The 11,331-nt window shown below is 41.0% G+C and overlaps 1 long non-coding RNA gene across 1 annotated transcript; it reads left to right on the top strand.

Moving 5' to 3' along the window:
* The first annotated feature begins 337 nt into the window (after positions 1-337).
* LOC140595461 (uncharacterized) lies at positions 338-9,119 on the top strand. Its single transcript, XR_011997080.1, has 3 exons — positions 338-693; positions 4,548-4,660; positions 7,275-9,119. It is a non-coding gene; the product is annotated as an uncharacterized lncRNA (long non-coding RNA).
* Positions 9,120-11,331: the final 2,212 nt, after the last annotated feature.

Below are 11,331 nucleotides of genomic sequence, written 5' to 3'. Positions count from 1 at the left end.
ATCCCATCTCCATGCTTACTGCTTATGCAACTTTGTGCAAGTCACTTAACTCTCTGAGCTAACTTTTCCCACCTCAAATAAGGATAAAAACAATCATCTAAAGAGATGTTACGCCAGGAACATCTGGCACAGCACAGGGCTCTAGTCACTCATCAAACGTGAGTTCCTGCATGCATCATAGATCGCATATCAATATCCAGTAGGGCCTCACATTGCTTAATAAATAATATTTGTTAGCAGGTCATTGCCTGATAAGCTAAGAGCAGGAAAGCCAAAGTCACCATAGTCAAAAGAACACAGCACTGCCTATAAATAGCACGGAGACGCAGGTATGAGCATGCACAGATATTCACAAATGCTCTGGGTACACACGGTAGTCTCTGTGACTTTCCCCTACAACACATCAGCCACTAAAGAGCTCAGAAACTCAGCTCCAGGATAAGTTGCCTTCCTTTTTTTCTGTTTTGCAAGGACAAATCTGACAGAAATGTAGAACCCGTGTAGGCATTTACGCAGCCCATGCAGCAGGGAAAGCCTTCAGCTCTGCCATGAAGGATAGACTTGACGACAACATCCACTATACAGATGAGCCCTCAAATTAGTGCAGGAGCCTCGAGGCCTCAGGCTCGGAGGAGAGAGGCGTCCACCGCTCTGCCTCTGCCACCGGCCACGCCGCCAGGAGCATCCATCACAGTAAGTACCAGAGGAACAACACCTCTGATACCTCTTCATTGGGCCGCCGGCAAATGAGGTACTAGATTAGGCCTGACACCGGGCAGAGCACGAGCCGAGGTTTGCCGGGTGTAATTAATTGGAACTTCGCCAGCTTGACAAATTGGGATGATGAATCTATCGTGTATGAATAGGGAAAAAAATGCATAATCAGTCAAAGATTTAGTTAAGACAGCTTTACTCTGACTCCCTGCCATAGCTAAATCCATTAAGGTAAGGAGACATCACTTTAAAGAAGGCAATGTCCTTCATCTGTTCAATTTATAACTTTTTGTTCTTGAATTTATGAGAGAAGTCAACTCAGATTTGCTTGACTTTAAGAGAAGACGAGGTTTCTCTTGTGAGTTTAAAAAATAATTTGTCTCCTGTGTCTTTTAGTGCAGTGGAAATACGGGTAAATAGACTTGGGGGTGGAGGTTGTTCTCAATTCTATAAGGCATTTTATTAGTACTTGAGCCAAACAGGCCACTTTGCCTCTGTGGAGTTGGCTTTATGCTAAATATAAAACGAGAAACTTTTTTCATCAGGTTCCTCCCACACACCCCTGTTTTCTGGATCCCTGTTTACAGACTGTGATAGATTCAGCAGTAGGTGGGTGAGGACTGCTTTCTGTTCTAATTGGCAGGAGAAATCATTTTTTAGTTTCTTCTACATTCAGGTTGGGTCTACTTAGGAAAAGTACCAATTAGGTGATTATCTAGCTAATTTGACAAATGTTTTAAAAAAATCAAACTAGAAATCAGCCTTCCCATTAAAAAACAAACAAACAAGCAAGCAAAAACAAAAACAAAACAAAACAAAAAACAACTTTAAATTATTGACCAGATTAACCAGATGGTTATGCCCTAGGCAAAAAAGACACCGCTTCCAAGAAGAAAGAGAGGAAGGTTCACACATCTCTAATTCCTCAATGCATGACTTTGCAGGTATTAATTAGCTCATGGCCCTCAAATCTATGGGATTTTTAGAAATGTTATCTGTGTGTCAATACTACTACGTACCCTTTCTGCTAAATAAAGAAGTGATTCTGCTGGTTTGTCTGTTCTTATCCTTTGGAAAATGGAGGCTCTCTCTGGCTTTCATGACCAAAGTCTTGGCAAGCATTAATGACAGTGGAGAGAGACAAACAAAAAAGAAAGACAGAGTCTAGATTTCAACCTGGACATGATTCATTTTCACCCAATGCAGAGCAAAATGCTAAGACAGTAGTATAATTAAAATGCCAAGACCTCACAGGCAACCCCATAGACAACTGAACACAAACATTGTATGTGCCCACTGAGACAGGCCCTCTGTGTGCCACCGGATGCTAGTCACCTGTACACACGGGCAGAGGCGGGGTGGGGCAGAGAGGAGCTTCTGGAAGCAAGTGGACTGCAGCCCATTCATGCATGAAAAAGCATCTCGTTGTTGTTTAGTAAGGCATGAAGGAAAGGGATTGAAGGAAAGAACCCACCAGGCTACACTGTGACCACACCTGGGCTGCAAGGGCAAGTTACCAGAGAGCTGCTGTCGCTTTTTCCACCCCTCTGCACCAGTGCAAATGTCCTGTAAAAAAGATATGTGTGAAACTCACTAAATACCACTTTGGAAATGGAGTCTCCTGTAATTTGGATCACACCTTAGCTTCAAGTGGCAAAATGCCTTTCCTCGCTACCCATAAAAACTTTTAATGTTCAATGAAACTTAAGAATTAGAAAGTGAGAAAAAAGTTGAAAGGTACTCGGTTTTCCTTTTGTGGGTCTTTTTTACAGTCTTTTTCAAAGGATGTAGAGACAGACGCAGGCAGACACACTGATTTACAGGAGTGCAGGAGAGGAGAGGCCCCTCAGGAGACCACTCAAGTTACAATTAACAAAGGGTATGATGTTTTGCTGGAGGCACTAGAATTTAGACTGATGAAGATAATCGCTAAGCGGATTGGGGCTGCAGTTAGCCAAAACTTTGCTTCTCCTCCTTTTCGAAATCTTTCTTTTAAGTTAACAGTATTGCTGAAGGGTGGCAATCTTCTCTATTCAATTTTTGTCTAAGACAGTTCTACCTTCCTAGCTATCAGAGGACAGGAAAAGTTACTCTAGAATAGTACTTTTTATTTTTAATTAATGTGTCATCACCCATTATCTCATTTAATCCTTCCCATCTTCATGAAGCAAAAAGTGATTTTTTTAAATGGGGTTCAGGGACATTAAGAGGTACACCCAAACCGTAGCCGTAGGTGTGTAGCTGGGATCCAAAACCAAGGCTCTCAGATTCCAAATGCCAAGGCCTTTCTAATATCCTGTAACACAGTCTCCCCATAATAATTAATCTCCCTGTCTTTATAGTTTTTAAATTTAGTAATTTAAAAAAGCTGTCTGGGGTATTATACTGTATGTTGACAAATTTAATTTAAATAAAATATTTTTAAAAAATAACTGTCTGTGTGCCAGGCACTGTGCCCAGCATTTATCTTAGTTAATCCTCACAACATCTCAAGCAAGTATGATGCCCCGCTCTGCACCCCCCTACCCTCTACCAATGAAGACATTAGTGCTGATAGAGGGAAAACACCATGACAGAGTTCAGACTGTGCCTACCAGGGCCCAAGTCTAGCTTCTTAACCACCAGGTTCAGGTCACAGGTCACAATCCATTTCCACATCATGTCTGCTGTCATCTTGATGGGCCATGTGGAAGCAGTTAAGTAAGATGTACAGCAGGAAGCAAAGATAGAGAAATTGCTCTTTCTTGCCTCAGTCTCATAGGGCTGTAATTGGGTTCTAAGGGCTTTGTATATCTTACAATCAATTTTTTTTCTATATGAACCTCTTTGAGCAAGTTTCTGGGGCTTGCAAGCATTTTGCCCTGATTGAGATCTTCAACAAACAGTAATAACAATGATGATTCCAACAAGGACAGTGACAATGGCCTTACCTTTCATGACATCATACACTCTTGAAGAAGGTTAGCCCTGCCCCCAAGTACAGCTACTTATAATTCACTGACCTCATAATGAGAGCCCTACAGCAATAGGATAAATGGACATTCTAGGGCCTTGTCCCTCTAGACCCTTGGACCAGCAATGTCAGCACCACCTGGAAACTTGTAAGAAGTGAAGAAATTCAGGCCACACCTCAGATTTAGTCAAAATCTGGTGAATGGCCAGGTGAATTATATGGACATCAAGTTAAGGAAGCACTACCCTGGTAATAATGCCTGCCTAGTGAAAAAAGTGCCCATTGGCCACCCTCCTGGTCACTAGAACGAGTTCAGGTGATGTGGTTGGCTGAGCACATCTTCCATGTCTCCCTCCTGGCTCCCCACACACACCCCCAAATTTGAACACTAATTTAAGAGGACAATTTCCCTGCTGAAAGTGGACCATTCTTCGGTCAAGGAGAAAGGACTCAGCCTTTCAAGCATTTGATCCTGGACCAGTTTGCATGGCCCCATTAGTTTACAGGATGTAATATCCAATTCCCAGATTATAAACCCTCAAAGGGTTCTGTCCAGCTCCTGACACACCAAATAAACAAGTCTATTAAATTTCTGCTGCATATTTTTTCAGCTTCCACCATCCAAAAAGCTAGTGGAGGCAATTTGCAAAGCACAAGGAAAACTAAATTGCAACCATGCAGCTTTCATCTTCCAGCAACCTGATGGTCAGTAAAAGGGGAATAACCACCCATCCCAGGGTTTTAATGAGACAATAAAGAGTTGAAATTATGGATTTCATAGAGTCAGAATGAGAATATGTATGCTATATACATATTACTCATTTGTTCATTTGTTCATTCCCTCTTTCATTTACTTTTTCCAATTACCCTCTTCTGACAGGACAAAAAGAGACAGGAGGTTTCATGCTACAAGTCTGGATAAGGAGACGAGACAGGAATTGCCAAAGGCACAACATAATGGATCCATGCTGACTTTCAGGAACAAATGACAAGGTTTCTTTTCAAGCTCTTTAATTGATTTGAAGGTGGATGAGAAAGTGTGATGTGTGAATTAAAGCAGTTAAGTAAGCAAAGCAAAGAGCAGCAAAGCAAAGAGGGCAGATATTACAGTCAGTCCAAGTGTCTCACACACTGGCTGTGCCTTAGTATCATGTGAGTTTTTTTTGAGCTGCACATCTATCAAACCTGAATTCCACTACCTGTAAGATGGGGGCAGCACCCTCCTTGTGGGATGGTTCTAAGGATCAAGGAAAATGTCATTTCAAATCATTATTTCTCCATAAAGAAGACATCTCAGGATGCCTGGGTGGCTCAGTGGTTGAGTGTCTGCCTTTGGCTCAGGGCGTGACCCCAGAGTCCCATATTGGGCTCCCCACAGGGAGCCTGCTTCTCCCTCTGCTTCTCTGCCTCTCTGTCTGTGTCTCTCATGAATAAATAAATAAAATCTTTAATAAAAAAAAAGGACTTCTCATGACTGTTAGTACCTACCAAGGGCCTCCTGAAGATGGAGCACCCCAGGCCTGGCACCCCCAGGTTGTGATGACATTTAGGCCTCAGGTTCATAAAGATTAAATAAGTTAAAGATTGTGACTGCCTTAGCATGGTGCCTGAATACTATCTGCATACTCGGTGTTCGATACTGTCATCTTTGTGGTGACACAGACATGTTCACATCCCAGCGACACTCTAGATCTGTGACCTTGGGCAAGTTTATGGATGGATAAACCTCAGAAAAGATTTGATGCACCTAGCCAAGGTACTCAGTCTCCTTAACCACTCCATGAAACTGTTTCAAATACTATATGAGAAGACCCACTGACAAAAAAGTTGCCAAGATTTTTCCTTTTATTCCCCCAGTCCATTCTCTGTTCTGCTCTGTGCCCCTAGAGATTAACCCTGATGAACCACACTCCCCACTCTTTTGGTGGCTGACTTCCCTTTGAGTTTGGCCAATGCCAGAAAAGGAGGATGGTGAGAGAGAGAGAGAGACAGAGAGACAGAGAGACAGGAGTATTTCTTCTTCATGCCCTCCCTGAATCAGTGCAGCGTCTCTGGACACTATTAGCATCCTCCATGGCTGTGGCTTTGTCAAGTGATCTTTCTTCCAGGGCACCATTTTTCACCAGGTTATATAACATTATTTCCTTCATTTTCCACTTTGCCCTCTAGTGGCAGCAGCTCCCCGCTGTTGCCAAACTCAGGGTGTATCAACATTTCTGGTCTGGTCCCCTTAATGCTGTCCATTCCTTTGAAGGTAGCCCTCTCTTGAAAGTTTCTTTATGGAAACACCTCACTGAATTTTTTCCTTCCTATGACCTTCTATCTATCAAAATACTGAACCCCAAAATGATGCTCAGTTTTAAGACTACCTGTCCAGACAGCTGCCCATTCTGTGGAACTGCTCTGCAGCCCCTTTGGAAGAAACCAAGATAGAAACCTAATCTATTTTCACTCAGCATAATACCCTCCAGTTCCATCCACGTTGAAGTAAATGGTGGGTATTTGTCATTTCTAATGGCTGAGTAATATGTTCTCATTCATTTGGGGAATATGAATAATAATGAAAGGGAATAGAAGGGAAGGGAGAAGAAATGGGTAGGAAATATCAGAAAGGGAGACAGAACATAAAGATTCCTAACTCTGGGAAATGAACTAGGGGTGGTAGAAGGGGAGGAGGGCAGGGGGTGGGGGTGAATGGGTGGTGGGCACTGAGGGGGGCACTTGACGGGATGAGCACTGGGTGTTATTCTGTATGTTGGCAAATTGAACACCAATAAAAAATGAAAGAAAGAAAAGAAAGAAAGAAAGAAAGAAAGAAAGAAAGAAAGAAAGAAAGAAAAGAAAGAAAGAAAAGAAAAGAAAAAAAGAAAAGGAAAAGAAAAGAAAAGAAAGGAAAGGAAAGGAAAGGAAAGGAAAGGAAAGGAAAGGAAAGGAAAGGAAAGGAAAGGAAAGGAAGGAAAGGAAGGAAGGAAGGAAGGAAGGAAGGAAGGAAGGAAGGAAGGAAAGAAAAAAAGAAAGAAAGAAACCTAATCTAAAGAGAATGAAATCATAAGCTGGATGGAGCCCAACAACAAATGTTCTCTGGAGAATCTGTGCTAAGAGAAACAGAGACTATATTTGTAAATGGTGGTGGAGGTCCCAGCCTGACAGAACAGAGAATGAGAATTTGGGGCAGGAAGAGAATTTACCGTTTTGCTCAATATTAGTAGCCCAATGGCCATGGTACTACTTGGAATGGGGAACTCCCCTAGTTGGTTCCCAAGACAGAGATGTGGCTAACACAGGAGGAAGAGGGACTGGAATGGAGGCATGCCACCAGGATGAATGTTATTATCAGTGACATGGTAATAAAATGAAGTAACAGTGCACAGAATTCCATAGAGCTAAAGAGTAGCCTTAGTGTTGGAATAATCTAGCCATCTGACTTTGGGCAAGCCATGGGATCTTTGATTCTTCATTTACAAGATGAAAGGGCTATTCTACAGGTGAATCTCAAGATACTGTGTATCTCCAGAGTTATCTATTTTAGGAGTTAGATTTTTCCCTCATCAGCCCTAGCTACTGTGATCTGCCACATTTCTTCCTTTCATTTGCTTCCTGTTTTTAGGTCTACCCAGAAAACTCTTCTTCTGAAAGGCAGCTTGGACTTTAAAGCTGTTGACCTAATGCTGTGGCGGATGAAAGTATTTCCATGAAGGGATGCAGCCAGAATCAGATTTGCTTTTAAGACTTTGACCTTTCAATGGTCACGCTTGAGCTTTCTATCTCCGTCTTGTTTATCTATGTTGAGAATGAGTTTAATGTTTTGAAATGTTGGTGTCAGGGGAATGTTGATAGAATTCTTTTACAGAGAGACAATGGCCCACATGTAAGGAATATTTGCTTTATCACTAGTTCGGTTATTAACTAGATCCGGGAAAATGGAGCCTTTTGGGGTGGGAGGTCCTTTTTTTGTCTCTACTGTTTGTTTTAAAATAGTCTTAAAAGCTCCAGTGAAAATAAAGCACAGAAATGTGAAATATGTCTTTGGATTTTCATTTGCATATATTTAATTCCTGAAGAGTAGAGGGGATATTGGGATTGTTGCATACGCCCACAGTTGAAACAGAAGATTTTAGTTCTCTCTTGGAGCCATGACATTAATATTGTTACCTTTAAAAATAAGTATTTTGGCATCAGATATCTGCCACGTATGTTAGAATTCCAATTTAAATTTGCAACTTAGATGACTATTTGGTTATCATGAGAATATATATTCTTATAAAGAAACTATAAAATATTATTGCTCCTCCAGTTTGCAAAATTAACTGGAGAGGAAAAAAAGTAGTTAGTGCAACCATAAGGCTCTACAGCAAGTGAGAGGTAAAAATATAATTGAGGCTCAATTTTAAAACTGAACAATATCATAAATAAATCAAATTTTAAAGATGATTATTTCCCCCACTCCTACTTAAATCTGAAATGTGGTAGCTTATGTGTAAAGTTTTTTTTTTGGTTCAAATTCTTTTGTTTTCATTATAAATTCTAAGTGCTGTTAAAAATTATATGGCAATGCAAATTATATATTAAGAAGTATAACAAGGGACTTTGGCTCAGAAATCAGACTTCTGGGAGCATAATTTAAAGAAATAACTGGAGAAAAAATCTATGGAGATGAACATATTCATTTTCACATTATTATATGGAAAATTGGAGACAATTTATAAGTCTAACAATAAAAGTAAAACACGGAACGTAAAACTAAATGGAATGGCCTAGAGCCATTGACATGTAACAACATGGAAAACCATTGGTATATGAATAAAAAGAATTTTAAAAAACCAGAATACAAAATTATATGTTCATTATCACTGTAACCATGTAAAACTGTGATTAGATCTTTTAAGGGAACATGTAAAAAAGAAAACTATTGTATTTGATTGATGAGATTACAAGTAATATATTTTAAAAGGAAATCCTTATTATTGTTAAAAATTGCTCTTTAAAACTTGAAATAGAAGATTGAATCTAGAAGACAAGATTCTCTGACAGGGCTCCATGAAGGGAAAGAAGTGAGTATTTATTTCTATATTAGGGATTCCTGGTTGCCAGAAACAAAACCTCACTCAACCCAGTTTAAGCCAAAAAAAATTTTATTGCAAAGAAATGATATGAATTCAGAAAGAGAATCATAGCTGGACTGCAGAAGAAGGCTGGGACAGAACTAAAAGCAACGGCACTGGCCCATCACATAGCCTCATAAGCCCCACCCCTTATGAACAAAATTTTGAAATTTTAAATACCAGATTCAATCATTCACTTGCATAACCCTGAGAGTCAGTGCTCCACTGACTCACCTTAATTCAGGCCCATGTGTTCTGTATTTAAAATTGTGCCATTTTGTTCATCATGGACTTCTTGCATTATTTTTTATTCATAAAAAATACTATAATAAAGTATTCTTTGTCTTAACCAATAGGGGGGGTTGTTTGTTTGTTTTAACCACTCCAATTTTTTGCCCTCTGAGAGTGCCTCACACACCTCATGCTAATTCCTGCCCTGCCCACACAGTGTTTGCAATTCCTCCATCCAAGCCCATCCTTGCATCAGGGTGCTGTTTCCCAACAGGCTTTGTTGAGATCATAGCCCATTATGTGATAATATCAGATGAACCAATTAATTGGTGTTTTCATGCCAGACCAGTTGTGTCCATCAGATAAGCTGAGAGCAAGCAACAAGGCATAAAACTTTTTGTTTAGGGAAAGGATGGAGATAGGAAAAGCCTATCAGGGAAGCTCTAGGCCTTGCAGGGAAAGAATGAGCCAGAGCAAATGTACACCATTTTTATAGCCTTTCAGGGCATAACTCAAACCCTGTTCTTGCCTTCCTTTCTACCACTTCCCTGTTAGGGTGACAGTGAGCTGTCAGGGATGGCATACCCATGACAGAGATGGATTTCTCCTGTAAGAAGCAGCCTACCACGGAGACTCTTGATGGTACATCGCAGCCTTGGCTTCCTTCTGACCTCACCACCCCTGGGCACCCAGCTCTGTGTTCCTGGAGCCCAGAAAAGCCTCATCTCCCAACTACAGCTCTAGCCCACAAGCCCTGCATAAGTCCCAGATGCCCTCACACATACTGATTGTTAAGGCACATCAGGAGGAGAGATGATGGATGATGCTTGCTTGGTTTTATTCAAAGTGTGCTTCCCATTAAAGAGAAATGTCATTTGTGCCTCAAGCCATCTGAAGCCCATTTGTTTTCATATTTATGGGAATATGTGCCATGCTCTCCCCTTTCCTCTCTTTGCTTTCAAGTCTGCTCCTCACACGTCTCCCTCCTGCCCCCACTCACCTCCCTCTCCTCACCCTCTTCCCAATATTTCTTGCTAAAATATGGCAGGGAAGCCAAGAGAGCTCTCATATTTGGAATGCTCTTGTCACCGTGGACGTTTGAAGAATCCCTGCAACATGAGAAACCCAATTCTTTCCTGCATGGCCAACCCTTCCACCCTGACCCCACGAAGAGTCATTCGCCTTTTCTCCGTGCACATTTCTGAGACTTCCCCTTGGGTTATCAGGTTAATCACATCTCCTTCTTCCACAAGGAAGGAATTGAGGCTGCTCCATTTCACTACCACTGATGGGAAATGGGAACAGCAAGTCACTGTTAGGTCAGTCTTTCTAAGCACCTGGGTTTAATTACCAAGCACACGGAGAGTTCTGGGAATGTCCAGTCTCAGTGGCATTTTCAGATTGTCTCCTTTACTTGGTGATTTGATTACCATATCTATCAAATACATGTATTAAACCAGTCATCACCACGCTGGATGTTCTTGGCTATTCTTTAAACGACTAAACTATTCACCTTCCAATTTTCATTCTTTATTTCATCTGCAAATCATCTGCCTTTGAAGAAAGCAACCGAGTAGTTCAAACTTTCTGATTCATCTGTTATTAGCAGACCTCCGAGAGAATAATTTTACAAATCTTCCCTCCCCCTGACATTATGAATGCACATGCGCATGCGCACAGTCATGACTCAACACTGCCTATTTTACTAGGTAAAGCCAGAACCTGACAAAGAACTAGAGGAACCAAGTGAAAGATTTCAACTACCAGGTTTCCAACCTTAGCTTCTCTCCTTTGAATGGAGCAAAATCTGACACATTCAAGTGTTAAAAGAAAACAAGTTAACCACTGTATCTAGCAACTTTTTCCAGGTTTAAGCCAACTAATTCATGCTTACATTTACAATAATTTCTTTACTGATATAAAACCTATAAATATATTTATCTTTGAACAAACTCTAGAGGTGTGACATTTTGGCTCAGCAATGCATCAGGCCCATTCTTAAGGAATAATACCTGGAGTGGAAACAAATGCCCCTCCTCTTCTGACTCCTCTCGGTCTCATTCCCATCTACCTTTATGCAACTTCCAAAACCAGAGACAGATAATCTCGGCACTTACTCTACCTTGCACTATACCAGCGACATGATTTCTCTAGAACACAATGTGTGTTTTATGCAATGCATCAACCTGGCTTCTACCACCTCCAAATATCTCAAATCGAGGTCAGAACCAACCATGACATTTTACCTTCATGTTGTGGTCGTGCCTTCAGACGGAACTCCATGAAACCAGAAATAAGAAATGCATAACTCGATAGTGGAATCACTTGAGA

The sequence above is a fragment of the Vulpes vulpes genome, chromosome 14, assembly GCF_048418805.1.
Source record: "Vulpes vulpes isolate BD-2025 chromosome 14, VulVul3, whole genome shotgun sequence".
NCBI lineage: Eukaryota > Metazoa > Chordata > Mammalia > Carnivora > Canidae > Vulpes > Vulpes vulpes.
The sequence above is the reverse complement of the archived record's forward strand: the minus strand, read 5'-3'. Positions and strand labels throughout refer to the sequence as shown.